This window comes from Biomphalaria glabrata, chromosome 10, assembly GCF_947242115.1.
Source record: "Biomphalaria glabrata chromosome 10, xgBioGlab47.1, whole genome shotgun sequence".
Classification (NCBI taxonomy): Eukaryota; Metazoa; Mollusca; class Gastropoda; family Planorbidae; genus Biomphalaria; species Biomphalaria glabrata.
The window spans coordinates 161,288-188,781 of NC_074720.1; the positions used below are offsets into that span (position 1 = coordinate 161,288).

Consider the following 27,494-nt stretch of genomic DNA (forward strand, 5'->3'; position numbering starts at 1 on the left):
CTGACTTCACTGTAGACCAGTGGTTCCCAAACTTTTTTGTTTCGTAGACCCCTTGCCATGTTTTCTGCTTTTTGATAGACCCCCTGCTTAACTTATATTGCTTTTTTTTTTCAATTTATTTGAAAACTAATTTCTAATTTTAGTGAGTTGAAGAGTAAAATGCAATTTAAAAATACATATAAGTATTTAATAATAACTCATTTTTATTGATAAAATTCAAATTTAACCAATTTAATATGTATTGCTGGAATCATCAAACACACTGGAAATGTTTTTTTACCCAGGCTTATCATCTGTTCCTATGGATGTCATGTTTCATACATTCTATAAAGAAGACATTCAAACAATAAATATTAATTAATTAATTTGTTTTAAGTATCATTGTAAAAATTTTCGCAAAGAGTTTCTCGTGTATCTTTCACGTGTCCGCCGAACTGTTTTCACTAAAGGGGAAGGGACGAAGGCGAGTAACTGGCGCCTTAGCCGGTAGGCTTCAAGCAGGAAGAGCTCATTAGCCACATAGCAGAAGGAAAACTGAATTTAAAAATCTGCTGCCTTGCAACTATTCCCAAACATGGGAAAGCTGTCGTGGGTCAACCCTGAGGAAAAATAAGGAGCTGGCAACCCCTAGGCAGTTTACAGCACACAGCGCTACACCCCATCAGAGCCTGTGACGCCACTGGTTCCAAACTGATCCCAAACTGTATATATTTCCTTTGCAAAGAATCACATAAGAAGCTTTTAATTTGATAACTCATGCCACCGATGTGCCCTTGAACTGTATTTTTGTTTAAAGAAATTCTTTTAATAATATCAGATGTAGGTGTGTGTAAAACAATTTTCACAACTACAACGGCTGGTAAAATCAATGTTTTACCTATGTTTCCATATTTTGCTATAAGTAAAGAGATATTGTAAGATGCTCACAAACCAACATCTTCTCTCTATATATATGATGTTGAAGTGAGATTGTGTGGGTCTATTCTTAACTTTATCTTTGAGTGCTAGAAAATTTTTAAATCTTTATCTATTTTGTTAGGGTGACATTGTCTCAGATGATCCTCTAGCAATTGGTTTCGTATCATTATTTTAAAAAAGTCACTTAGGCAAAGGCTTGTTTGACAAGGAAGGAATGAATCCCAGTTTTAATTAATCAATGATGAACAGTGTACATTTCTTTTCGTTAAACATTTGTTACATGCAGACAAAATTAAAATTTTTAAATAAGTATTGAGAAGATTCTTTGGTTTGATTAGCAGGATATATATTTAAATGATTTACCAAGATAAAAATCATATATTACTGTATAAAATAATTACATTAAATGAATGTAAAATTAAAAAAAGAGTGATTAAGTCCCTTAATGTAATTAACACCATTTTTTTTACAAAATACATTAAATTCTTACCATTACCTATCAATCAGTCTGTTGAACCATGGGGGCACCACACAAGATCTGTCAACAGCCCTTCTATATTCCTCTCTGTACTTAGCCCTGGATAAACCATTTCATGGCAGACCTGCCCATTCTTTCATGTCTTCACATTGCTCTCTGTCTTTCATTCTTCATCCTGGAACTCAATGGTCAAAGGAGCATAACCCTGGTATTATTTTCTGGAAATAAAAAAAGACTGATTTAGTCCCTTAATGTAATTAACACAATTTTTTTTTTAAAATACATTAAATTCTTACCATTACCAATCAATTAGTCTGTTGAACCATGGGGGCACCACACAAGATCTGTCAACAGCCCTTCTATATTCCTCTCTGTACTTAGCCCTGGATAAACCATTTCTTGGCAGACCTGCCCATTCTTTGATGTCTTTCCATCTCTCTGTCTTCCTTCTTTGTACACAAATGGGGAAAAAATGGACCATAATTCTTAAAAAAGAAATTTAATATCATTAAATAAAGTTTAATTTAATTTCTAATTATTAATAAAATATCTTACCAGAATGCTAGCCACACTTTCTAAAACTATGACCAGTGCCTTATTTAAATCTTCAATTATATTTCTAGTCTAGGAGTTCCAATCAATTTTGTTGTATACAAAGGCCATGATACTGATTATAGGAATATGCCAGATGTCTGTTTCAGCATCTGAGTAAATAAATTAATGAAACTCCTAGGACTCTAAGTTAGGGTAATGTCATCTTTCATATCTGTATTAAAAAAACACAAAAAAAAAAACAAAAAAAAACTGGACATACATTCCTCATTATCAGTTCCCATCCTGTTTGTCATTTAAATATTTTGGACATTCCTTTTACATTCCAGCCAAGATCTTGCAGCGGACAGTAGAAAATGGCAGTTTGAACTTCAGATCATTGTGTCAACCGTCTCGTGCAAACCACAAAACCAGGCAGTGTAATCAAGATCTACCTAAGAATGAAAAATATTATCAGATACAATTTCACATTACATCTAAAAAAGGATAGCTATATTTAACTTGATCTAGTAGAAGATGTACAACTATCATACCCATATAATGTAGATTAACAAACTGATTCAAGATAAATACTATTATCTTCTTATCTTATATAATACAGACGTTACTTCAAAAAAGAAGATGATTACGTCCTACGCGTCAAACATTTAGTCATGCATATTAACCAATGACTTAAATTCTGCCAAGTCACTGGTTTTCCTGGCTAGCTCAGGCAACCCATTCCATGCTCTAATAGCACTAGGGAAGAAGGAGTATTTGTACAAATTTGTCCTAGCATATGGGACGAGGAATGTGCCTTTATCTTTGTGTCTTTCAGAGTATTTTATTAAATTTTGTTTTTGTATTTGAAGATTATGGTTCAGTGTTTTATGTATGATTGCTACTTTACTTTTGAGCCTTCTGTCCTGAAGACTTTCTAAATTTAGTGATTTTACTAAAGGTGTTACTCTAGTCAAATGTGAATATTCGTTTGTTATGAATCGCACTGCTCTATTTTGTGTCTGTTTTAGTTTCTTAATGTTTTCTTGAGTTGTGGGGTCCCAAACGGAGGATGCATATTCTATTATTGGCCTAACCAAAGTTTTAAATAACATTTTAGTTTTATGTTCTTATTTGATTTATAGAAATTTCTTTTAATAAATCCTAATGCTTTGTTTGATTTTTTTTTGTAGTTTCATCAATATGTGGATTCCATGACAGTTTTTCATTTATTATAACACCTAGGTATTTTGCGTTTTTAGTCTGTGTTACTGGTTTGCCATGAATAAGATAAGTGGAATTAATTTGTTTTAGTTTTTTTGTTACTCTTAACAACTGACATTTTTCTGGGTGGAAAGACATGCTCCAATTTGATTCCCATTTCTGTAATTCATCTAATTCTCTTTGTAAAATATCTGTGTCTTGTGTTGTTTTTATTGTTCTATATATTATGCAATCGTCTGCAAATAATCTGACTTTTGTTCCTGAAGTAATGCAATTTGGTAAATCATTTATGTAAATTAAAAATAGTAGTGGACCCAAGACTGTTCCTTGAGGTACACCTGAGTTTACTATTATCGGTGTTGATTTAGAGCCATTTATTATTACAGTTTGTTCTCTCCCTATCAGAAAGTCCTTAATCCACTGATGCAGTGGACCATTAATGCCGAAATATTTTAATTTTTTAAGCAAACTATGGTGGTGAACTTTGTCAAAAGCCTTAGAAAAATCTAGTAAGATAGCATCTATTTGTTCACTATTATATTAAGCCAATCCTACACCCATACTACTTGTATACATAAAATTGGGTGGATCTAGAATTTTAGATCTAGATAGACTAGATTTTTATTAAAATTCTAGATCTTTTCTATTAAGTAATAAAAACCTTTAAAATGTATTTTAATATGGATGAAGCTGAACAGAAAGGATTGGAAAATAGTCGATGCCAACGCAGAGGCTCTTGTTCTCGTATGAGCCATAGTTGTCTATTGACTGAAGGTGGTGGAGATAATTCAACAAGATGATTTACAATGTAATTCAAGAGATCTGTCTAGGTTAGTTCATTATTTTTCTTGAAGATTTCTATGATCAAGTCTAGATTTTCTAGATCTAGCATCATATACAATAATTTCTAGAGATCTAGTGCTAAGTCCTATACATATGGGATCTAGATCTAATCAAGATCTATCTAAAATCAGAATAAAAAATATGGAATGTCACACTAGATTTAGAATAGAATAGCAAAGTTTTACCAATATCTAGATTTTTAGTCCAGTAAATCAACTTATATAGATCAAAATATAAATTAAATTCACCTTTATCTATCCCTTAGTCTGATGGACTGTTAAGGCACCACACAAGGTTTGTCGACCATTCTTTTCCTCACCGTCTTTTGAATGACTAATTCCTGAGAATAGTAAACCGTTATTGTTAAAGAATATACAGGTAATCAGTGCTTTTTTGTAAAGAAATAGGTGCCGGAGCTCAGTGATGGATTGCCTTTTAACAACTAATAAATAAATAATAAACTTTAAAATACAAAAGTAACTTTTTCGCTGCATTGAAAAAAGTGCCGGTACGCTGTACCAGTGCTTACTGTAATGCTGCTGACCTGAAAAATTGTAGTTAAACTAAATAATACAGTAATATTAAGCCCATACTAATTAGTCTTAGATATATAGATCTAGAAATTATATTGACATTGTGTAGATCTAGTCAATCTAGATTTCAAAGCAAAGAAAACAGAAGAACGGTAGACCATAAGGCAAAGACGATAGGATTGACATGGACCAAGCTGAAGAAATCCAGAATATTTATTGAAAATTTTAAGTTAGATCTAGACTAATAATCTAGAATACTAGGACTATAGTAATCTATACATTCTTTTCTAGACTCTACTAGACAAACTCTAATGATGATTCTAATATTAAATATGTAGATCTAGAGCAGTGGTTCCCAAATTTTTTTGTCTCGTAGACCCCTTGCCATGTTTTCTGCTTTTCGGTAAAACCCCTGCTTAACTTATATTTTTTTTTTTTGTATTTTTTTTTTTTAGATAAATTTTTTTTAATTTTTATTTTTATTTATTTTTTTATTTTTTTTAGATAATTTTTTTTTTTTTTTTAATTTTTTTTTTTTTTTCGAGAATTGACTTTCCCGGTACTGACTTCACTGTAGACCAGTGGTTCCCAAAATTTTATAAAAAAATTTTTATAATTTTTTTAAAAATTTTTTTTAATTTTTTTTTTTCTGAGAATTGACTATCTTGGGACTAACTTCACTGTAGACCAGTGGTTCCCAAAATTTTACTAAAATTTTTTTTTTTTTTTTTTGTTTTTTTTATTAAAAAAAAAATTTTTTTTTAATTTTTTTTTTTCAATTTTTTTTTTTAGATAAATTTTTTTTTGTAATTTCTTTAGATAAATTTTGTTTTAATTTTTTTTTTTTTTTTTGAGAATTCACTATCCCAGGACTGATTTAACTGTAGACCAGTGGTTCCCAAACATTCAGTAAATTTTTTTTTTTTTTTTTTTTTTTTTTTTTATAAAATTTTTTTTTTTTAATTTTTTTTTTTTTTAATTTTTTTTTTTTTTTTTATAAAATTTTTTTTTTTAATTTTTTTTTTTTTTTTTTTAGTAAATGTTTTTTTTTTTTTTCTTTTTTTTTTTTTTAAATTTTTTTAGATAAATTTTGTTTTAAATTTTTTTTTTTTTTTTTTTTGAGAATTCACTATTGCGGGACTGACTTCACTGTAGACCAGTGGTTCCCAAACTTTTTTGTTTCGTAGACCCCTTGCCATGTTTTCTGCTTTTTGGTAGACCCCCTGCTTAACTTATATTGCTTTTTTTTTTCAATTTATTTGAAAACTAATTTCTAATTTTAGTGAGTTGAAGAGTAAAATGCAATTTAAAAATACATATAAGTATTAAATAATAACTCATTTTTATTGATAAAATTCAAATTTAACCAATTTAATATGTATTGCTGGAATCATCAAACACACTGGAAATGTTTTTTTACCCAGGCTTATCATCTGTTCCTATGGATGTCATGTTTCATACATTCTATAAAGAAGACATTCAAACAATAAATATTAATTAATTAATTTGTTTTAAGTATCATTGTAAAAATTTTCGCAAAGAGTTTCTCGTGTATCTTTCACGTGTCCGCCGAACTGTTTTCACTAAAGGGGAAGGGACGAAGGCGAGTAACTGGCGCCTTAGCTGGTAGGCTTCAAGGAGGAAGAGCTCATTAGCCACATAGCAGAAGGAAAACTGAATTTAAAAATCTGCTGCCTTGCAACTATTCCCAAACATGGGAAAGCTGTCGTGGGTCAACCCTGAGGAAAAATAAGGAGCTGGCAACCCCTAGGCAGTTTACAGCACACAGCGCTACACCCCATCAGAGCCTGTGACGCCACTGGTTCCAAACTGATCCCAAACTGTATATATTTCCTTTGCAAAGAATCACATAAGAAGCTTTTAATTTGATAACTCATGCCACCGATGTGCCCTTGAACTGTATTTTTGTTTAAAGAAATTCTTTTAATAATATCAGATGTAGGTGTGTGTAAAACAATTTTCACAACTACAACGGCTGGTAAAATCAATGTTTTACCTATGTTTCCATATTTTGCTATAAGTAAAGAGATATTGTAAGATGCTCACAAACTAACATCTTCTCTCTATATATATGATGTTGAAGTGAGATTGTGTGGGTCTATTCTTAACTTTATCTTTGAGTGCTAGAAAATTTTTAAATCTTTATCTATTTTGTTGAGTGACATTGTCTCAGATGATCCTCTAGCAATTGGTTTCGTATCATTATTTTAAAAAAGTCACTTAGGCAACGGCTTGTTTGACAAGGAAGGAATGAATCCCAGTTTTAAATAATCAATGATGGACAGTGTACATTTCTTTTCGTTAAACATTTGTTACATGCAGACAAAATTAAAATTTTTAAATAAGTATTGAGAAGATTCTTTGGTTTGATTAGCAGGATATATATTTAAATGATTTACCAAGATAAAAATCATATATTACTGTATAAAATAATTACATTAAATGAATGTAAAATTAAAAAAAGAGTGATTAAGTCCCTTAATGTAATTAACACCTTTTTTTTTTACAAAATACATTAAATTCTTACCATTACCTATCAATCAGTCTGTTGAACCATGGGGGCACCACACAAGATCTGTCAACAGCCCTTCTATATTCCTCTCTGTACTTAGCCCTGGATAAACCATTTCATGGCAGACCTGCCCATTCTTTCATGTCTTCACATTGCTCTCTGTCTTTCATTCTTCATCCTGGAACTCAATGGTCAAAGGAGCATAACCCTGGTATTATTTTCTGGAAATAAAAAAAGACTGATTTAGTCCCTTAATGTAATTAACACAATTTTTAAAAAAAAATACATTAAATTCTTACCATTACCAATCAATTAGTCTGTTGAACCATGGGGGCACCACACAAGATCTGTCAACAGCCCTTCTATATTCCTCTCTGTACTTAGCCCTGGATAAACCATTTCTTGGCAGACCTGCCCATTCTTTGATGTCTTTCCATCTCTCTGTCTTCCTTCTTTGTACACAAATGGGGAAAAAATGGACCATAATTCTTAAAAAAGAAATTTAATATCATTAAATAAAGTTTAATTTAATTTCTAATTATTAATAAAATATCTTACCAGAATGCTAGCCACACTTTCTAAAACTATGACCAGTGCCTTATTTAAATCTTGAATTATATTTCTAGTCTAGGAGTTCCAATCAATTTTGTTGTATACAAAGGCCATGATACTGATTATAGGAATATGCCAGATGTCTGTTTCAGCATCTGAGTAAATAAATTAATGAAACTCCTAGGACTCTAAGTTAGGGTAATGTCATCTTTCATATCTGTATTAAAAAAACACAAAAAAAAAAACAAAAAAAAACTGGACATACATTCCTCATTATCAGTTCCCATCCTGTTTGTCATTTAAATATTTTGGACATTCCTTTTACATTCCAGCCAAGATCTTGCAGCGGACAGTAGAAAATGGCAGTTTGAACTTCAGATCATTGTGTCAACCATCTCGTGCAAACCACAAAACCAGGCAGTGTAATCAAGATCTACCTAAGAATGAAAAATATTATCAGATACAATTTCACATTACATATAAAAAAGGATAGCTATATTTAACTTGATCTAGTAGAAGATGTACAACTATCATACCCATATAATGTAGATTAACAAACTGATTCAAGATAAATACTATTATCTTCTTATCTTATATAATACACACGTTACTTTAAAAAAGAAGATGATTACGTCCTACGCGTCAAACATTTAGTCATGCATATTAACCAATGACTTAAATTCTGCCAAGTCACTGGTTTTCCTGGCTAGCTCAGGCAACCCATTCCATGCTCTAATAGCACTAGGGAAGAAGGAGTATTTGTACAAATTTGTCCTAGCATATGGGACGAGGAATGTGCCTTTATCTTTGTGTCTTTCAGAGTATTTTATTAAATTTTGTTTTTGTATTTGAAGATTATGGTTCAGTGTTTTATGTATGATTGCTACTTTACTTTTGAGCCTTCTGTCCTGAAGACTTTCTAAATTTAGTGATTTTACTAAAGGTGTTACTCTAGTCAAATGTGAATATTCGTTTGTTATGAATCGCACTGCTCTATTTTGTGTCTGTTCTAGTTTCTTAATGTTTTCTTGAGTTGTGGGGTCCCAAACGGAGGATGCATATTCTATTATTGGCCTAACCAAAGTTTTAAATAACATTTTAGTTTTATGTTCTTATTTGATTTATAGAAATTTCTTTTAATAAATCCTAATGCTTTGTTTGATTTTTTTTGTAGTTTCATCAATATGTGGATTCCATGACAGTTTTTCATTTATTATAACACCTAGGTATTTTGCGTTTTTAGTCTGTGTTACTGGTTTGCCATGAATAAGATAAGTGGAATTAATTTGTTTTAGTTTTTTTGTTACTCTTAACAACTGACATTTTTCTGGGTGGAAAGACATGCTCCAATTTGATTCCCATTTCTGTAATTCATCTAATTCTCTTTGTAAAATATCTGTGTCTTGTGTTGTTTTTATTGTTCTATATATTATGCAATCGTCTGCAAATAATCTGACTTTTGTTCCTGAACTAATGCAATTTGGTAAATCATTTATGTAAATTAAAAATAGTAGTGGACCCAAGACTGTTCCTTGAGGTACACCTGAGTTTACTATTATCGGTGTTGATTTAGAGCCATTTATTATTACAGTTTGTTCTCTCCCTATCAGAAAGTCCTTAATCCACTGATGCAGTGGACCATTAATGCCGAAATATTTTAATTTTTTAAGCAAACTATGGTGGTGAACTTTGTCAAAAGCCTTAGAAAAATCTAGTAAGATAGCATCTATTTGTTCACTATTATATTAAGCCAATCCTACACCCATACTACTTGTATACATAAAATTGGGTGGATCTAGAATTTTAGATCTAGATAGACTAGATTTTTATTAAAATTCTAGATCTTTTCTATTAAGTAATAAAAACCTCTAAAATGTATTTTAATATGGATGAAACTGAACAGAAAGGATTGGAAAATAGTCGATGCCAACGCAGAGGCTCTTGTTCTCATATGAGCCATAGTTGTCTATTGACTGAAGGTGGTGGAGATAATTCAACAAGATGATTTACAATGTAATTCAAGAGATCTGTCTAGGTTAGTTCATTATTTTTCTTGAAGATTTCTATGATCAAGTCTAGATTTTCTAGATCTAGCATCATATACAATAATTTCTAGAGATCTAGTGCTAAGTCCTATACATATGGGATCTAGATCTAATCAAGATCTATCTAAAATCAGAATAAAAAATATGGAATGTCACACTAGATTTAGAATAGAATAGCAAAGTTTTACCAATATCTAGATTTTTAGTCCAGTAAATCAACTTATATAGATCAAAATATAAATTAAATTCACCTTTATCTATCCCTTAGTCTGATGGACTGTTAAGGCACCACACAAGGTTTGTCGACCATTCTTTTCCTCACCGTCTTTTGAATGACTAATTCCTGAGAATAGTAAACCGTTATTGTTAAAGAATATACAGGTAATCAGTGCTTTTTTGTAAAGAAATAGGTGCCGGAGCTCAGTGATGGATTGCCTTTTAACAACTAATAAATAAATAATAAACTTTAAAATACAAAAGTAACTTTTTCGCTGCATTGAAAAAAGTGCCGGTACGCTGTACCAGTGCTTACTGTAATGCTGCTGACCTGAAAAATTGTAGTTAAACTAAATAATACAGTAATATTAAGCCCATACTAATTAGTCTTAGATATATAGATCTAGAAATTATATTGACATTGTGTAGATCTAGTCAATCTAGATTTCAAAGCAAAGAAAACAGAAGAACGGTAGACCATAAGGCAAAGACGATAGGATTGACATGGACCAAGCTGAAGAAATCCAGAATATTTATTGAAAATTTTAAGTTAGATCTAGACTAATAATCTAGAATTCTAGGACTATAGTAATCTATACATTCTTTTCTAGACTCTACTAGACAAACTCTAATGATGATTCTAATATTAAATATGTAGATCTAGAGCAGTGGTTCCCAAATTTTTTTGTCTAGTAGACCCCTTGCCATGTTTTCTGCTTTTCGGTAAAACCCCTGCTTAACTTATATTTTTTTTTTTTGTATTTTTTTTTTTTAGATAAATTTTTTTAAATTTTTATTTTTATTTATTTTTTTATTTTTTTTAGATAATTTTTTTTTTTTTTTTTAATTTTTTTTTTTTTTCGAGAATTCACTTTCCCAGGACTGACTTCACTGTAGACCAGATGTTCCCAAACATTTAGTAATTTTTTTTTTTTTTTTTTTTTTTATAAATTTTTTTTTTTTTAATTTTTTTTTTTTTTTAATTTTTATTTCTTTTTGATTTTTTTTTTTTTAATTTTTTTTTTAGATAATTTTTTTTTTTTTTTTTTTTTAGATAAATTTTTTTTTTTTTAGATAATTTTTTTTTGTTTTTTAAATTTTTTTAGATAAATTTTTTTTTTAATTTTTTTTTTTTTTTTTTTTGAGAATTCAAATTTAATCTAAAGAAATTGAAAAAAAAAAAAAAAAAAAAAAAAAAAAAAAAAATTGAAAAAAAATAAATTTAAAAAAATATTATTTTTTTTTATAAAAAAACATCAAAAAAAAAAAAAAACTAAAATTTTGGAAACCACTGGTCTACAGTGAAGTCAGTCATAAGATAGTCAATTCTCGAAAAAAAAAAAATAATAAAAAAAATTTTAAAAAAAATTATAAAATTTTTTTTATAAAAGTTTGGGAACCACTGGTCTACAGTGAAGTCAGTACCGGGAAAGTCAATTTTCGAAAAAAAAAAATTAAAAAAAAAAAAAAATATAAGTTAAGCAGGGGTTCTACCGAAAAGCAGAAAACATGGCAAGGGGTCTACGAGAAAAAAAAAACTAAAATTTTGGGAACCACTGGTCTACAGTGAAGTCAGTCATAAGATAGTCAATTCTCGAAAAAAAAAAATAATAAAAAAAATTTTAAAAAAAATTATAAATTTTTTTTTATAAAAGTTTGGGAACCACTGGTCTACAGTGAAGTCAGTACCGGGAAAGTCAATTTTCGAAAAAAAAAAAAATTAAAAAAAAAAATAAAATATATAAATAATATAAATATTCTGGATTTCTTCAGCTTGGTCCATGTCGATCCTATCGTCTTTGCCTTATGGTCCACCGTTCTTCTGTTTTCTTTGCTTTGAAATCTAGATTGACTAGATCAGTGATGCCCAAACTACGGCCCGCGGGCCAGATCCGGCCCGCAACGTGGTTCCATCCGGCCCGCCGAAACGTCGGCACTATGTGTAGAAATCTACCTTCCAAACAAAAAAAAAAAAAAAAAGGTTGAAAAAATGTATCTTTACCTACGTTTGGGCCCTCACTTTTTTCTCTCATGGATTGGTACCATGAACTTTAACATTTGTGTGTTTATGAAATGGGACTCTGAATGTAGAATCTACCAGGACAAGTTAGCAGATCTTTACTTTTTTTTTTTTTTGTTGAACATGATAATAAGGCAACATATTTATTTTGTAAAGAAAGTGTGGCTGTTTAATAAAACAACTTAAAAACGGCATTATAAAATAAATATGGTGGCATTCTTGGTTTGAGTCGCGAATAAAAAATTGTTAAATACTATGCTTAGATATTGGAGGATATTTATCAAAAAGAGACCACAACATGAGCCAGTGTTGCTCACATTTAAGTAGAGAATGTAACCTATTGTCTGACGCGTAAAAAAATATAATTGTCAAATAACCTAATAATTAAGTGTCAAATCCATAGGTTTCTACCAAAATAGTTTCAGAACAATTTTATTTTATTTTTATAACTTTTCGTTCATGTGGCCCGCGAGATGAGTGTTGGAAATTATAATGGCCCGCGGGTAAAATTAGGTTGGGCATCACTGGACTAGATCTACACAATTTCAATATAATTTCTAGATCTATATATCTAAGACTAATTAGTATGGGCTTAATATTACTGTATTATTTAGTTTAACTACAATTTTTCAGGTCAGCAGCATTACAGTAAGCACTGGTACAGTGTACCGGCACTTTTTTCAATGCAGCGAAAAAGTTACTTTTGTATTTTAAAGTTTATTATTTATTTATTAGTTGTTAAAAGGCAATCCATCACTGAGCTCCGGCACCTATTTCTTTACAAAAAAGCACTGATTACCTGTATATTCTTTAACAATAACGGTTTACTATTCTCAGGAATTAGTCATTCAAAAGACGGTGAGGAAAAGAATGGTCGACAAACCTTGTGTGGTGTCTTAACAGTCCAACAGACTAAGGGATAGATAAAGGTGAATTTAATTTATATCTTGATCTATATAAGTTGATTTACTGGACTAAAAATCTAGATATTGGTAAAACTTTGCTATTCTATTCTAAATCTAGTGTGACATTCCATATTTTTTATTCTGATTTTAGATAGATCTTGATTAGATCTAGATCCCATATGTATAGGACTTAGCACTAGATCTCTAGAAATTATTGTATATGATGCTAGATCTAGAAAATCTAGACTTGATCATAGAAATCTTCAAGAAAAATAATGAACTAACCTAGACAGATCTCTTGAATTACATTGTAAATCATCTTGTTGAATTATCTCCACCACCTTCAGTCAATAGACAACTATGGCTCATACGAGAACAAGAGCCTCTGCGTTGGCATCGACTATTTTCCAATCATTTCTGTTCAGCTCCATCCATATTAAAATACATTTTATAGATTTTTATTACTTAATAGAAAAGATCTAGAATTTTAATAAGAATCTAGTCTATCTAGATCTAAAATTCTAGATCCACCCAATTTTATGTATACAAGTAGTATGGGTGTAGGATTGGCTTAATAGTATTTATCTTGAATCAGTTTGTTAATCTACATTATATATGGGTATGATAGTTGTACATCTTCTACTAGATCAAGTTAAATATAGCTATCCTTTTCTAGATGTAATGTGAAATTGTATCTTATAGTATTTTTCATTCTTAGGTGGATCTTGATTAAACTGCCTGGTTTTGTGGTTTGCACGAGACGGTTGACACAATGATCTGAAGTTTAAACTGCCATATTCTACTGTCCGCTGCGAGATCTTGGCTGGAATGTAAAAGGAATGTCCAAAATATTTAAATGACAAACAGGATGAGAACTGATTATGAGGAATGTATGTCCAGTTTTTTTTTTTTTTTTTTTTTAAATACAGATATGAAAGATGACATTACACTAACTTAGAGTCATAGGAGTTTCATTAATTTATTTACTCAGATGCTGAAACAGACATCTGGCATATTCCTATAATCAGTATCATGGCCTTTGTATACAACAAAATTGATTGGAACTCCTAGACTAGAAATATAATTCAAGATTTAAATAAGGCACTGGTCATAGTTTTAGAAAGTGTGGCTAGCATTCTGGTAAGATATTTTATTGATAATTAGAAATTAAATTAAATTTTATTTAATGATTTTAAATTTCTTTTTTAAGAATTATGGTCCATTTTTTCCCCATTTGTGTACAAAGAAGGAAGACAGAGAGATGGGAAGACATCAAAGAATGGACAGGTCTGCCATGAAATGGTTTATCCAGGGCTAAGTACAGAGAGGAATATAGAAAGGCTGTTGACAGATCTTGTGTGGTGCCCCCAAGGTTCAACAAACTGATTGATAGGTAATGGTAAGAATTTAATGTATTTTGTAAAAAAATGGTGTTAATTACATAAAGGGACTTAATCAGTCTTTTTTTATTTCCAGAAAATAATACCAGGGTTATGTTCCTTTCACCATTGAGTTCCAGGATGAAGAATGAAATACAAGAGAGCAATGTGAAGACATCAAAGAATGGGCAGGTCTGCCATGAAATGGTTTATCCAGGGCTAAGTACAGAGAGGAATATAGAAGGGCTGTTGACAGATCTTGTGTGGTGCCCCCATGGTTCAACAGACTGATTGATAGGTAATGGTAAGAATTTAAAGTATTTGTAAAACATTTTCTAGCTATGGTTATAATTACATTATAACAAGGGTAATAAACTTGTAGCTAACTTTTGTTGTTTTTTTTAAAGTAGAAATGAAATTTAATTTTTTTAAGAAGCGGCTTAATCTCTATATTCCCTTTTCAAGAAAATAAAACCAGGATTATGGTCCTTTTACCATAGAGTTCCAGAAGGAAGAATGAAAGAAAGACAGAGCAATGGGAAGGCTTCAAAGAATTGGCAGGTCTGACATTAAATGAAGTTTTATCCAATGCCAAGTAAAGAGAGGAATAAAGAAGGATGGTTGACAGAACTTGTGTGGTGCCCCAATGGTTCAACAGATTAGGTAAAGGTAAGAAAATAATGTATTTTGTAAAATATTTTGTAGTCATGGTGATCATTTCATAAATACTAAAGTAATTTAAATTGTGGAATTAAACTATTTTCGAAATTGCATTTTGTATTGTGTTGCTATTTTGATTTGGAGCTTTGTTTTTGTTGTGCCGCTTTTTTTAATCTGTGCATTTTTTTTGGTGGCTATTTTTAATCTGGCATGTTAATATTGAGGCTGTTTAGAATCGACTTGGGATTAGTTTTGTTAACCAGTTATTTTGAATCGGAGTTGTCCATTTTGTGTGTATTATTTAGCAACGACTTCCTTTTTTTTAATTTTGTTTTTTTTTTTATGTTGGCTATTTGGAATCGACTTGCAATGGCTGTAGCTGTTTGATTCTTACTTGTCATTTTTGTGATTAATGCTCGGAATAGAACTTGTACATTTAAAAAAAAAATTTATGTGGTTATTTAGAATTGGCATTCAAGTTTTTCGTAGTTGCTGTTTGAATCGACATATGCTTTTTTGTGATTGCTGTTTGGAATCAAACTAGTGCATTCATTTTATGGTTATTTAGAATGGACATTTTAAAAAAAATTTTTGTAACTGATGTTCGACATCGGACTTGTGTGTTTTTTTTTTTTTGTTTTTTTTTGTTTAGAATCAACGTGTTTTGTATAGTGGCTGTTTGAAAAGAAATTTGCTTTTTTCGTGATGGCAGTTTGGAATGAAATAGTCCTTTTTTTGTAATGGCTGATTGGAATCGGACTTGTGTGATTATGTTATTGATGTTCAGAATTGGACTTGTGTCTTTTTATGATCAGTAATATAAATCCGACTTGCGCATTTTTTTTTTGGTGGTTATTAAAATTTTTGTGATGGGTGTTTTTAATCATACTTATTTTTTCTGTGGGCTGTTTGAAAAAGACTTGTGTTTTTCTGTGATGGATATTCACATTCCGAGTTGTGCATTTACTTTGTGTTTTTTTAGAATGGCATTTTTATTTGTTTATTTTATGTGATGGCTGTTAGAAGTCTGACTTATGCCTCTTTTTTAAGATCGGTGTGGAGTTCGAAACTGGACTTGGTGGTTTTTTTTGTGATCAATGTTCGGCATAAGACTTGTTTTGTTTTTTTTTAAATCAACTGCTTTTTTTAGTAGTGGCTGATTGAATTGACATTTGGGTCTTTATTGATGGCAGTTTGGACATGTGTTTTTTTAATTGATGTTCTTTATCAGATTTGTTAGTTTTTCTTTTATCAATGTTTTAAATTGGACTTGTGCATTTTTGTGATCAATGTTCTGCATTAGACTTGTGGGCTTTTTTTTTGTGATGGCTTTTTATGAGCTCTGTTTGAAATTAGACTTGTGTGTTTTTTGTGATCATTGTTCAGTAGCGGATTTTTTTTTATTTTTTTTTTTAAAGAATCATGTGCTTTTTTTAGTAGCTGAATGAATTGACATTTTCTTCTTTGGAGATGGCTGTTTGGAATCAGACATGTGTATATTACTTAAGCTCTTCATCGGATTTGTGTGTTTTTATGATCAATGTCTGATATGGTGTTTTTCGTAGTGGTTGTTTAAATTAATTGCTTTTTTTTTGTGATGGCTGTTTAGAATCAGACTTTTGCATTTTTTTGTTTGTTTGTTTGTTGTTATTTAGAATTAACTTGATTATTTTTTGGCAGTTAATATTTGGAATCTACTTGATAACTTTTCTTTATGACTGCTTGGAATCGACTTTTGTGTTATTTGTAGTGGCTGTCTGGAATTATCTTGTATTATTTTGTTATGGCCTTTCAGAATCAAACTTATATTTTATCTTTTTTAGGTTATTTAGATTTTATTTTTATTTTTTTGCTTTAGCTATTATAATCCAAATTTGCTTTTTTGTGATGACTTTTCATATTGACACTGGTTGAATAAAAATTTAATTATTTTTTATTTCACATGATGCAAGTTTACCTTTTATTTTGCAGTAATTAGATTCATTGTGAAGATGTGTGCACTGGGCTGGAACATTTCCAGAGAAAGCTGGACTAGCCATGCATCAGGTAATTATTTACTATTACTGAATGTTATTAAGGTATTATCTTACACCTATCTTTTCCTCAACTGATCTTAGGTACCCATTAGAGTTGGGTTGACTTGGAATTATCATAAATATCCTGGAATTCAAAACCCCAGTCTTTATGATGTTGTAACCTTCAGCCACCTAATCATCTAGTTAGTAGGTGAAAGAAGTGTATACCAAAAAATGGATGCAAAAACTATTATCTAACATAGAGAACATAAATTTAGATCTCTACTCATCTATCATGATCTAGTCAATCTTGATTAGAGTTTATAATCATTTTAGATTCTAGATCTAAAGCTAAATAATATATTCTATTTCTATATTTTTCAATAGACTCTAGACTAGATTGTCACTAGATCTTGTTAGTCATCTAGACAATCTCATCTTGTTTCTCAGTTTACTCAAGACTATGGTCTCTAGCAAAGGTTAGAATTTTTTTTTTAATTCAGGAATTAAAAGGGCGCCTCGGAGTAACCCACACAACTCTAATGGGTACCTGACATTAGTTGGGGAAAAGTATTTGCATATGGCCATTGTGCTGGCAGTGCTGGCCTTTGGGGATTGGATGCCATAGGCAAGGTGAATTTGGTGGCCCTTAATTAAAAAGAAATTGTGAAAAGTTAAAAATAAGGCTATTTCAATTGTTTGGTTGAAATAATCAATGCTGGCGAGTAACAAAATATTATAATGTCATTTAATTAAGCCCTTAGTTTTCAATTTTTTTTTTTTTTTAGATCTTGATATATGTATTACATACTTTTTATTTTTATATATGTTATGGATTTAGTTTATTTATAAAGCAGTTTAATAAATATTCTTTTCAAATTTTTTCCAGCATACTAGCCAAGATTGATACCTCTCCACAAATCAACAAAGACATCAACGAAGCTTTGTTAAAGCTAGGGACAATTTACATATGTTTTCTTATGTGGCTTAATTATAATAATGTCAAGAAAGTTAATTAAATAAGAACTATACATTTTATTGTTAGGCTTATGTTAGTCTTAACTATTTCTGTAATTCTTCATTATGGGGGGCATTATGAATCTTAGATAGTTTTCAATGGACCTCATTCACCAATTGTAAACAAACAACATTTAGCCACGTGGTGCTTTATCTCTTCTATATAATTTACGATCTCATGTTTAATTTATGATGGTTGTCACGAGACAGTTTTTTTCATTGTTTTATCAATAAGATCACGTGACTAAATGTTGGTGAATGAGGTCCATTCTAAGATAAGTTAATTTTTATTGATCCAATCAAATGGATATTCAGTTTGACTACAATTTTGCTTATAAAAAGCTCAATCATATAGTTTTGTATTAAATAATAGTTTAATTGCGTTTTAGGTACTGATAGTTAGTATGCTATGTAATATTTAAATGCAGTTTTTTATTATTAAAAATCATTGTTATGTAAAGAATGATTTTCTGTAATATTAGACATAATTGTAGGTCTTTCTGTGTAGCAACTATACTGCACACTTTTTTTTCATTCCTACGAGTAGATAATATAATTTATTCAATGATAATAAAGAGCTTTGAAATAAATGTCTTTATAATTCTGTACTTATTTCATAATAAAGTAATTTTTACTATCCAAGAAGAAATGCATTTAGAATTTCTATGTGAGAATGATATTTAAATATGTACAGTAGCATGACAAAAGAGCTTTTACATTATATTCTAAAAAGATGTATTACTCTTGCTTATAGCTATAACAATATTTGTCTTGATCTTTTGCAAAAATCAATTTTAAGATAAAACTTAAAATTCTGAAAATCACTATAACCCAAAATAGTGTACTATTCTGTTCATGCGTCATGGTCCCTCTCTCAACCTTGCTGATGAGATCCAAAAGAACGCTTCGAGTTACATTTGGCACCAACATAGTTGCAGAAGCTGCTGGAGGAAATTTCACGGTTTATACTCCCAACGCCTAAGGGGCTTCACTCCTGATTATTCCTTGAGGTTGTTACCGCAATGCAGCGTGGGTTTGAAATCACAGTACCCCTAGATGAATTGCCTAACTAGGCTGACGAGCTCCATCTACCCGAAGCTCCCGGTTTTGTGGCGCCAAGTATCCGCCTTCACCTGTTAGTAAGAGCAGTTTTGCCGGGCTTAGTATCTAAGCCACACGAGAAGGCCAGGTGCTGGACTTGGTTGTCAGAGGCTATCTGAGACGCTTGCCTTTAGGAGTATTTTATATACAATGGAAGCTTATCCCCACTGACACCCCCGGCCATGACAACCACATTAAGGTGCACAATACTTTGGTATCTAACTGTGCATTGTACCTGACTTAGTACACTCTGATTAAATTTATAAGATTGAAAAAGGTAACAAAAACTATTACCTTAAAATGCATCAATGCATTTCTATATGTTTTATTCTTATTCTCTTCCTATCAGTTATAATCTGGCGATATAAATCTATTATTTCTGTTGTTGTTGTTTTTTTCCATATCAGTTTTAAGCTGGCGATATTAAAAATCCACTAGGTTATTCCCCCCTTGGAAACTACTTTTAGTCTTGATCCAGCGCCTAGACAACGCAAAAAATCTGGCCAGTGGTAGCAAGGTCTACTTAGAGACATAAATAGTTCTGTGAAGTTATAATTTGATTAAAATTTAAGGTGCTATTGACATGTATTATTATGAAGATAAAGTTCAAATAAATATTGAATTAAAATAGATCAAGGCTTATATCTAGTCGAATAGTAACATTAGAAAATAGATCTGCGAAGTTATATTTTGATTAATGATGCTGTCAACATGTAATATTTTTAAGATAAGGTGGAAATTGATATCGATCTTTTTTTTCTTTTAGCCTTTATTATGGTCATATGGAGTTAAAGGGAAACTCCGATGACTTTGACAATTTTTGATATAATATGTGTTTTGATTTACAGATAATGAATATATGATTCTTTTTTTTTTTATTTGCAATAATAACTTAGTAATTGATGTTTTTCTGACGTAATTTTTCTGCGCATCCAAAACAGTCAGACTTTCACCGGGTTTCTATGTGACGTCACAAAGGTGTTTTAATCTATTGACTATTGAAAGTATAACAGGAGACCATACAGCAAAGTTTACATTCTCGTAAAAGAAATATATCTTTGTCTATGCAGTTAGATCTAGGATCTTGTAAGCAAAGAAAAAATGCGTATTAAAAGTAGATTTACATGCTTGACTAATCACGGCAGTGTGTATTTTCTCGCCAGACCACTCAACACACAACAAACACTATCGCTCGGTTGTCTTGTCATGACCGACTACACGTAGTCTAGACTAGTCTTACACTGACCAGTTTGTTCGAATCATTCAGACACACGATCTATTTACTTCTTGGGATAGGGAGAGGCTTAGATGAAAATGTTACTTTTTTTCTGGAGTTAGTTATCCTAATGCTTTTGGATCTATCTATACATGTTTATATAAATAACTGTATCATAGCTCTGGACTAGGCCGTCACTAAGCCTAACAGCCTAATAGCTACTGTAAGAATGAAGCGATACGATTGGTTAAAGTTTCAAGTTTCTCTTTCAGTATTGTTTAGGGAAGTGACGCATGAAATAACTTAAAACAAAATCTCACAGAACCCCGTTTTTTTGGGGGGCGTGGAGAATTTTCTGTCTAATTTATTAAATATAAAATTTTCTGAGCATTTAAATAACAAATGATATAATGTTTACTATTACAACTTTTTACGCAGAATTTAAATAAGTCAATAACTAAAATTTGAAAAACTATCGGAGTTTCCCTTTAATGCCTTTAATAGATAATATTTGGAATCTTTTTTTTTTTCTGTCAATGATGGGTGGGTGCATTGGTGGATTTATTTATTTTTTTGCACTACCACCCAATCTTCAATTAAAAAGTGATGCATCTTAGTAATCTTACTTTTTTTTTCTCGCTTATTTATAATCCCTCACACAGTGTCACACACATACATACACACACACATTGGCAGACTGGCTGCATGGAGCAGCACATAATCCCCCAGCATCCTCATGAGATCCTGCTGTCGTGTATGGGACGCCACTATATGTAAGCATTCATTCACTAAAGCCCCGTGCTGCACGCATTTTACTTAATGATTACATTGAAAAATATTATTTTTTTATGTAAAAATGCATTTAATAATGGTCACCTTGTCATATAAGAGCTGAAAATGACCAAAAGATTCATTGTTTTTACTTGATATTCATACACAATGGTTAAAGGGAGCCCGCCATGTTTGGTCTCATCGTTTGTTGTTTTTTTTTAAGGTCATACTATAAAAAGACATCCAATGAAAATTAATGATTTAAGTTTGAAGTTTCTTCCCTCCTATATAATTGCGTTTCTTGACTATAAAAAGAACTGCTAAGACATATATATATATATATATATATATATATATATATATATATATATATATATATATATATATATATATATATATATATATATATATATATATATATATATATATATATATATATATATATATATATATATATATATATATATATATCTTCTGTTTACAGACAAGAATAATCCGATTGGTTCGCGTGATTTTTTTTCTCTTATATGATTGGTTGTCAATGGACGCTTTAACACAGGCTCACAGCTGAAGTGAACTTATTAGTCCTACGTAGATAAGAATCTAGAGATCTATAACTTTGCTTAATTCTTTTTAAAGTTTAATTTTATCCAACAATTTCTTAAATCAAATAATGTTTTTAAAGAATCGTCATCGTGTAGACTTCGTAGATCTAGAAATTAAAATTGGTTTAAACAAGGAAATTACTCTGGCAACAGAAGCCGAAAGAGTCACAAGTCTATATTCTAGATATTAAGATAGATATGTAAGAGTATGATCTACTTGATTTAGAAAATCGCGATCTAACTTATCTAAGCATAGGTTGGTGAATGCTACAATCCCGAAGTAGACATATTATAGATCTAGATCTAGAATTTTACAATATGGATTTAGATCTACGTAAGAGATCTAGAAATGTATATCTAGCCAATCTAGGTCTAGAATACTCTAGAACTAGATACTAGGATATCAAATCTACACTAATAAGACGGCCACGTCAACGACAAGTTGTCGTTTATTGGACCGCGCCAGGTTTCGTAAACACATTTGACTGAAGTATATGTGGCTTAAAGATTCAAACCTTCTTCGCAGCTTTCAAAAATATTGCAAAACAAAATGCAATGAGTGTTTAAATAACTATATATATCCATATGACTTTTATTTTTATATTTTTATTTTAATTGCGAAAAAAAATGTTCATGACATTCATGACCCCTCCCCCTCCCTTTTTCCTGGCGATGTCTAGATCTAATTCTAAGGTACAGGATCTGATTAATTTGTGTTATAATCATGTCCCAATAAAAATAATGGCTTAAATCAAAAGTATAATTAAATAAATACAGGTTGGGAGCCTTGTAATTTAGGTCAATAAGTTTTCAATTGTCTATCAGTACGCTGACGAAATGGCATGACCCAACAGCGCACACCTATCTCTCTTTCTCCACTTGTTTAGCCGAAAAAAAGTATGGTGTTCTGCACTGATCATTTATGTTAAAACTAATTTTATTTATGTATATCTAAAGAAAGAAATAAAGAAGTTTTGTGTTGTTGTTATTTTTTTGTTCCTTTTTAATTATGTTTATAGATGTTTAGATTTTTTTAAAATTCTTAGTTCATTGTTTACTTTATAGTGAAAAATATACAATAGGCATATAAATACATTTAAAAAACTATTTTAAAATTCTCAAAGCTATTCTCATTTAAAAATCTTTTTACCAATGTTTTGCAAACGCGTAGATGAGTGTAAAAGACAATGACTTTTCAATGAACCATCTCTCCTTATATAAATTTTTATTACTTCTATAGCTGCCATTCTGTCTAGCATTCAACTAGGTGTTAACTAGAGTATCCAGCTTTAACAAGTACATAAAAAAGGGGGATTTATAGGCAGAGGAAGGCCCTAAAGAGTGTTAACCATAAGGCATAATTAAACATCTGGACCACTCTTAAGAAGATAAGCAAATGTGGGTGGGTTGAACAAGACTACATGACGGATATGAGTGTAAAAGAAGCCTACATGATGAAAGTAAAAAAAAAAATGTTGCCTATAGTTAGGATTAGTTAGTTGCAATGTCGGCAACTTCACCACTGTCTGGTCCCAAGTCCGGAATGCGAAAAGAGGAGGGACGAGCATCTCTTCATATAAATTTAACTAGTAAACTAGAATAAATTTAAATTAAAAGTGATGAATTGCTACACATTATGAAATATGGCCAAAATAGAATACCATACGTTTTGTAAACAGTCAAAGACAAACAAAAAAAGCAAAAAAAACACATACACAATACCTTTCGTGAAGTCACAAAAAAAAGTTAAAAAAACAACAACATTTACTTGAAATACACAATAAACATGAGATATAGATCTATTAAATATTAAATACAATCGACCTACATTACATTGATTATTTATTCTAGATTAAAGACAGCGCTACATCATTATTTCTTTCTATGGCTAAATTAAATTAATCACAATTAAAGAAAATTTCATTTGACCCATTTGTATAACCGATAGGGACAAGAGCTGGGCCCTGTCACGTGACCAACTAGTGAAATCGCGAATGACGCAAATGTATAAAAAAAAAAAAAGGCTGAACGAGTGATTGGATTGGATGGTGTTCTTGCGCTGGAGTAAAAAGAAAATGATTTCATTGTGAAAATTAAAAGATTAAAAATGTTTTAGATATATTACTAGTTGTAATCCTTGCGACTGCTGTTAAATTACTGTCAGTCAGCATCGACCAGTTCTTACAGTAATATTAGAACATAAAACACTCCAGCGGGCCACTTGTGGCCAGGGGGGTCGTTATTTGCTCAGCCCTGCTCTAGATCTAGAACTAGATATACAAGATTTAGAAGTTCAGACGCCCAGATAACTAGATCTATTCCGCCCACCATGTTGTTTTTAAGCATATTGATCTCCTTTATCTATATTGAACTTCAAATAACATGTTTTAAAGAGAGTGTTTTGTTCTTATGCGTTCAACTATGTTTTTTTTATTTACTCAAATGAAGGTCTAAATAAAATGTTAATAATCATTTGATGAACAACTTGTTATTTCTTCTTTTTTTCTATTTAAGAAATTATCAACAACAAAATATATATTAACAATTAGATTTATATTTTATCTATTAAGTCACCAAGCAAAGCGAAATATTGATAAAATAAAACAAAAATATACACGAACATAATGAAACACGCATCTATATCTACACGATATGTTTAATTATTTTTCTTTTCAACAAAAGTATGCATTGTGAGTAAGTGATCTATACTATATAGAGCAATGACAATAAATTATAAAGATCTAGTACGGGAAACGTATTACTATAAGAAATAAGCATTTTATTATAGAAGATTAACAGTATCTTAAAACTTTAATTTTTATCTGTTTATGATTAAGACTACACCACGAAGAGAAAAAATTGTATTGAGCTGACACAGATCTAGTGACGACGTAACCCCTTTCTCGCTCGCCGTTAGGTCTTCTCAGTCCGTGATTATAATACTTACCACTACCCCTGGCCCACCTCTCGGGGGGGGGGGGAGGAATATGTAGAGTGTAAGAAAATCTTTGTTAAACGAAACATAATATAGCACCTGTTAATCTGTTATGTTTCACACTCCGAATTATAGTTTGGGTAGCGCGGGGAACATAAGCCTATGTTTAAGAAACAGATAAATAATAAATAAGCATATACACTACATACACACTGCCTAAATTTCCAGACACCACTATTTAGTTGTACAACATAATATTATGTGTTCATAAGATTTCGTGGATAAATGTGCTTTATGTCATCAGCATTAATTTGTGATCTTTAAGGGAATTTAAATAGCTTTTTCAGGTGATATACACTGTTACTTGACTCCAAGAAGAAGTTATTGGTGTTGTGATGAAAAGATCAACATCTAGCAGAAGTCTGACAATCCTGGAGAAAGAAATGAGATGATCTTTTTACCATTAAAATTCATTATATTGATATGAATTCAGACATGAATTAAATACCAAACAAAAGACTTTCTTTTTTTTTAAACATATACCAACATTAAATCTTAATTATAAATTGAAAACATTGTTTAGAACAAACATTTAATGGAACTTTTGGATAATGCTCAACTGACCAGAGATATACTTATTCTAAAGGAATTATTATTTGATATCACTTTGATGCATTTGTAACTGTATTTCTATATGTGGATTATGTTTGTGTAACAGCTATGAAGGATATCCAGCATTTTCTCATTCAACCAGTGATTTGTAACTGAATGCTTGAAGTTACAGTATATTATTATTATTAAAATTGGACTCAAGTCAGTGTGTACTATTTATATTTGTTACATGCTAAGTGTAGGTCCGGGACACAATAACACAGACCATTCTACATTTTGATGACCAGCAAGTCAGTGTGTACCATTTATCTTGGTTACATTACAGGTGTTACTAGTTGTTCTTAGCTAGATATCAAATTCATACTTTCATAGTGCAAAACCTATCAGTTTTGAAAAATATAAATTAAATTCTCAAAGATATGCCTTTTGAGGTCTGAATTTTCTTGAGCTGTATAGAGGAGACTCTTGCATTACTAACCATTGCTTTGACATCAGCATTTTTTCATTCATAATACAACTCAGGTTGTTGACAGACTGTAACAGACATCCATCCAAAGTAATAGATTGTCTACTAGGCATTTTATTATCATAATCTGGTTTAGTAGCCTGCTAGCCCAATTTTAGACTGACATTTTTAAAAATGAAATAGAAGCTAAATATCATCAGCAAAATTCAAATCCTCTAAGTTTAATAAATCAATTAAGATAATTTTTAGCAGAATGCCTTAAAGAGCTAAAATTAAATCAATTTTATAAGAAAATGATCAATATGCCTATTTTACATAAGGGGGATGTACTGTGAAATTTCAATTTTTTTATATAACTTTATAGTTAAGAAGATAGGCTTTAGGCATGTCTAGTCTAGTCTTTTGGGTCTCTATGGATATGGTGGCCATCTAAAAAATAAACACAATGTTTAAAAAAAACTTTTTTTATATATATTTTTAATTAGTACAAATTTTATTAATTTTTTTCTAACTTCTATCACAGTCCCAAACATTGACAATGTGATAAAGTGACCCCCCCCCCCCCCAATTATGTTTGCCTTTTTTTTCATTTCTTTGGTTGGATTTTAAGTACATAACTTTGGATTGTTGTACTTTTCAAATAGAGTGGTCTCTAATTTTTCTGCTTTTTTTCTAGTTAAATCAGCTAACCCATTTTTTTACCACAGGTTATGTTGTGTCAACTAGTTTCTGTATATTTCAGTTGGTATTGTTTGTGGTTTGCTCATAGCCTGAGCAAATACTGATTTCCTAAGTTTATTATAAGTGTAAAAAAAAAAAGGTAAGAAAGTGAAGCAAATCAGCTAAACCTTACAAAAAAGAAGAGTAATATATTTACTTTATTTTTTTTTATTTGTTAGAGGGACATTTTTTTAAACAGAATAAGTACATGTACATTTTTTAATGACTGTCAACTCTCCACAATGTGCTCTTTTTATTTTAACATTTGTTAAGTCAAATATTTACACTCTAACAAGTGTCAAGATGTGAGGCCAACATCTTAAAATATCTTTGAACAGTGTCCTAAAAAAAGAGCAAAAATACACAAGTTAATAAAAAGGTAAAAATTATGAGTAAGAAATAAAAACAAAAATACGCAAGTTAATAAAAAGGTAAAATTAAGAGTAAGAATAGACAATCTCTAAACTTGTGACAAAGTTTCAGACATGATTTTAATCTAACCAAAGCCATTTAAATCAAATTTAGTATTTCAAAAAAATTTGAATATAGACATTATTCAAGATTATTTACAGAAATGTATTGGTGACCTTCAAGAAAGGAAATATGAACAAGTTCTGAACTCCTATTGGGCTGTCAAATGAAATATGAACAAATTGCAGAATCTTAATGAACTGTCAAGGAGATATGAACAAGTTCCATACACCTAATAAGTTCTCTAAGGAAACATGAATAGGTTCTTAACTCCTAATGAGCTGTCTAAGTAAACATGAACATGTTGCAGACTCCTTTAGTTGTCAAGGAATTATGAATGAATTTCAAACTCCTTATAAGTTGTCTAATAAAATATAAACAAGTTGCAAACTCCTAATGAGCTATATATTATGAAATATGAACAAGTTGCAAACTCTTAGTTAGTTCTCTAAGGCATTATTTTTCTTAATGGAACACTTCACACATTTTGAGTCATTAGCGAAACATTTTGTTTTTTTTTTTTTACAGAGATAAATTTATGTTGTGGTTACTAGTTAAATAGGGTTCTACAGAACACAGTTTGGGAAACACTGATCTAAGAAAATATGAACAAGATGCAAACTCCTGATGAGCTAAGAAAATGTTAACAAGTTGCAAACTCCTAATGAGTTCTCAAAGTAAGTATCAACCAGTTGACAACTCCTTGTAGTGTATGGTTGTTGACCTGA

The 27,494-nt window shown here is 30.6% G+C and overlaps 3 long non-coding RNA genes across 5 annotated transcripts in view; 2 read left to right on the forward strand and 1 right to left on the reverse strand.

The window, feature by feature from the left end:
- Positions 1–12,770: 12,770 nt before the first annotated feature.
- On the forward strand, positions 12,771–14,162 carry LOC129928803 (uncharacterized). Its single transcript, XR_008780275.1, has 4 exons — positions 12,771–12,822; positions 13,517–13,688; positions 13,790–13,938; positions 14,045–14,162. It is a non-coding gene; the product is annotated as an uncharacterized LOC129928803 (long non-coding RNA).
- A 6,732-nt stretch (positions 14,163–20,894) lies between these two features.
- Positions 20,895–27,159, forward strand: LOC129928757 (uncharacterized). Its single transcript, XR_008780231.1, has 2 exons — positions 20,895–20,959; positions 26,868–27,159. It is a non-coding gene; the product is annotated as an uncharacterized LOC129928757 (long non-coding RNA).
- The window catches only part of LOC129928756 (uncharacterized), a 32,609-nt gene continuing 27,800 nt past the window's right edge, over positions 22,686–27,494 (reverse strand). For 2 of the 3 annotated variants that reach the window (XR_008780229.1, XR_008780230.1), the window contains exon 4: positions 22,687–24,928. This is a non-coding gene — a long non-coding RNA (uncharacterized LOC129928756). Of the gene's footprint in view, positions 24,929–26,580; positions 26,638–27,494 lie in introns of all 3 variants that reach the window. The other variant, XR_008780228.1, reaches the window with a different exon arrangement.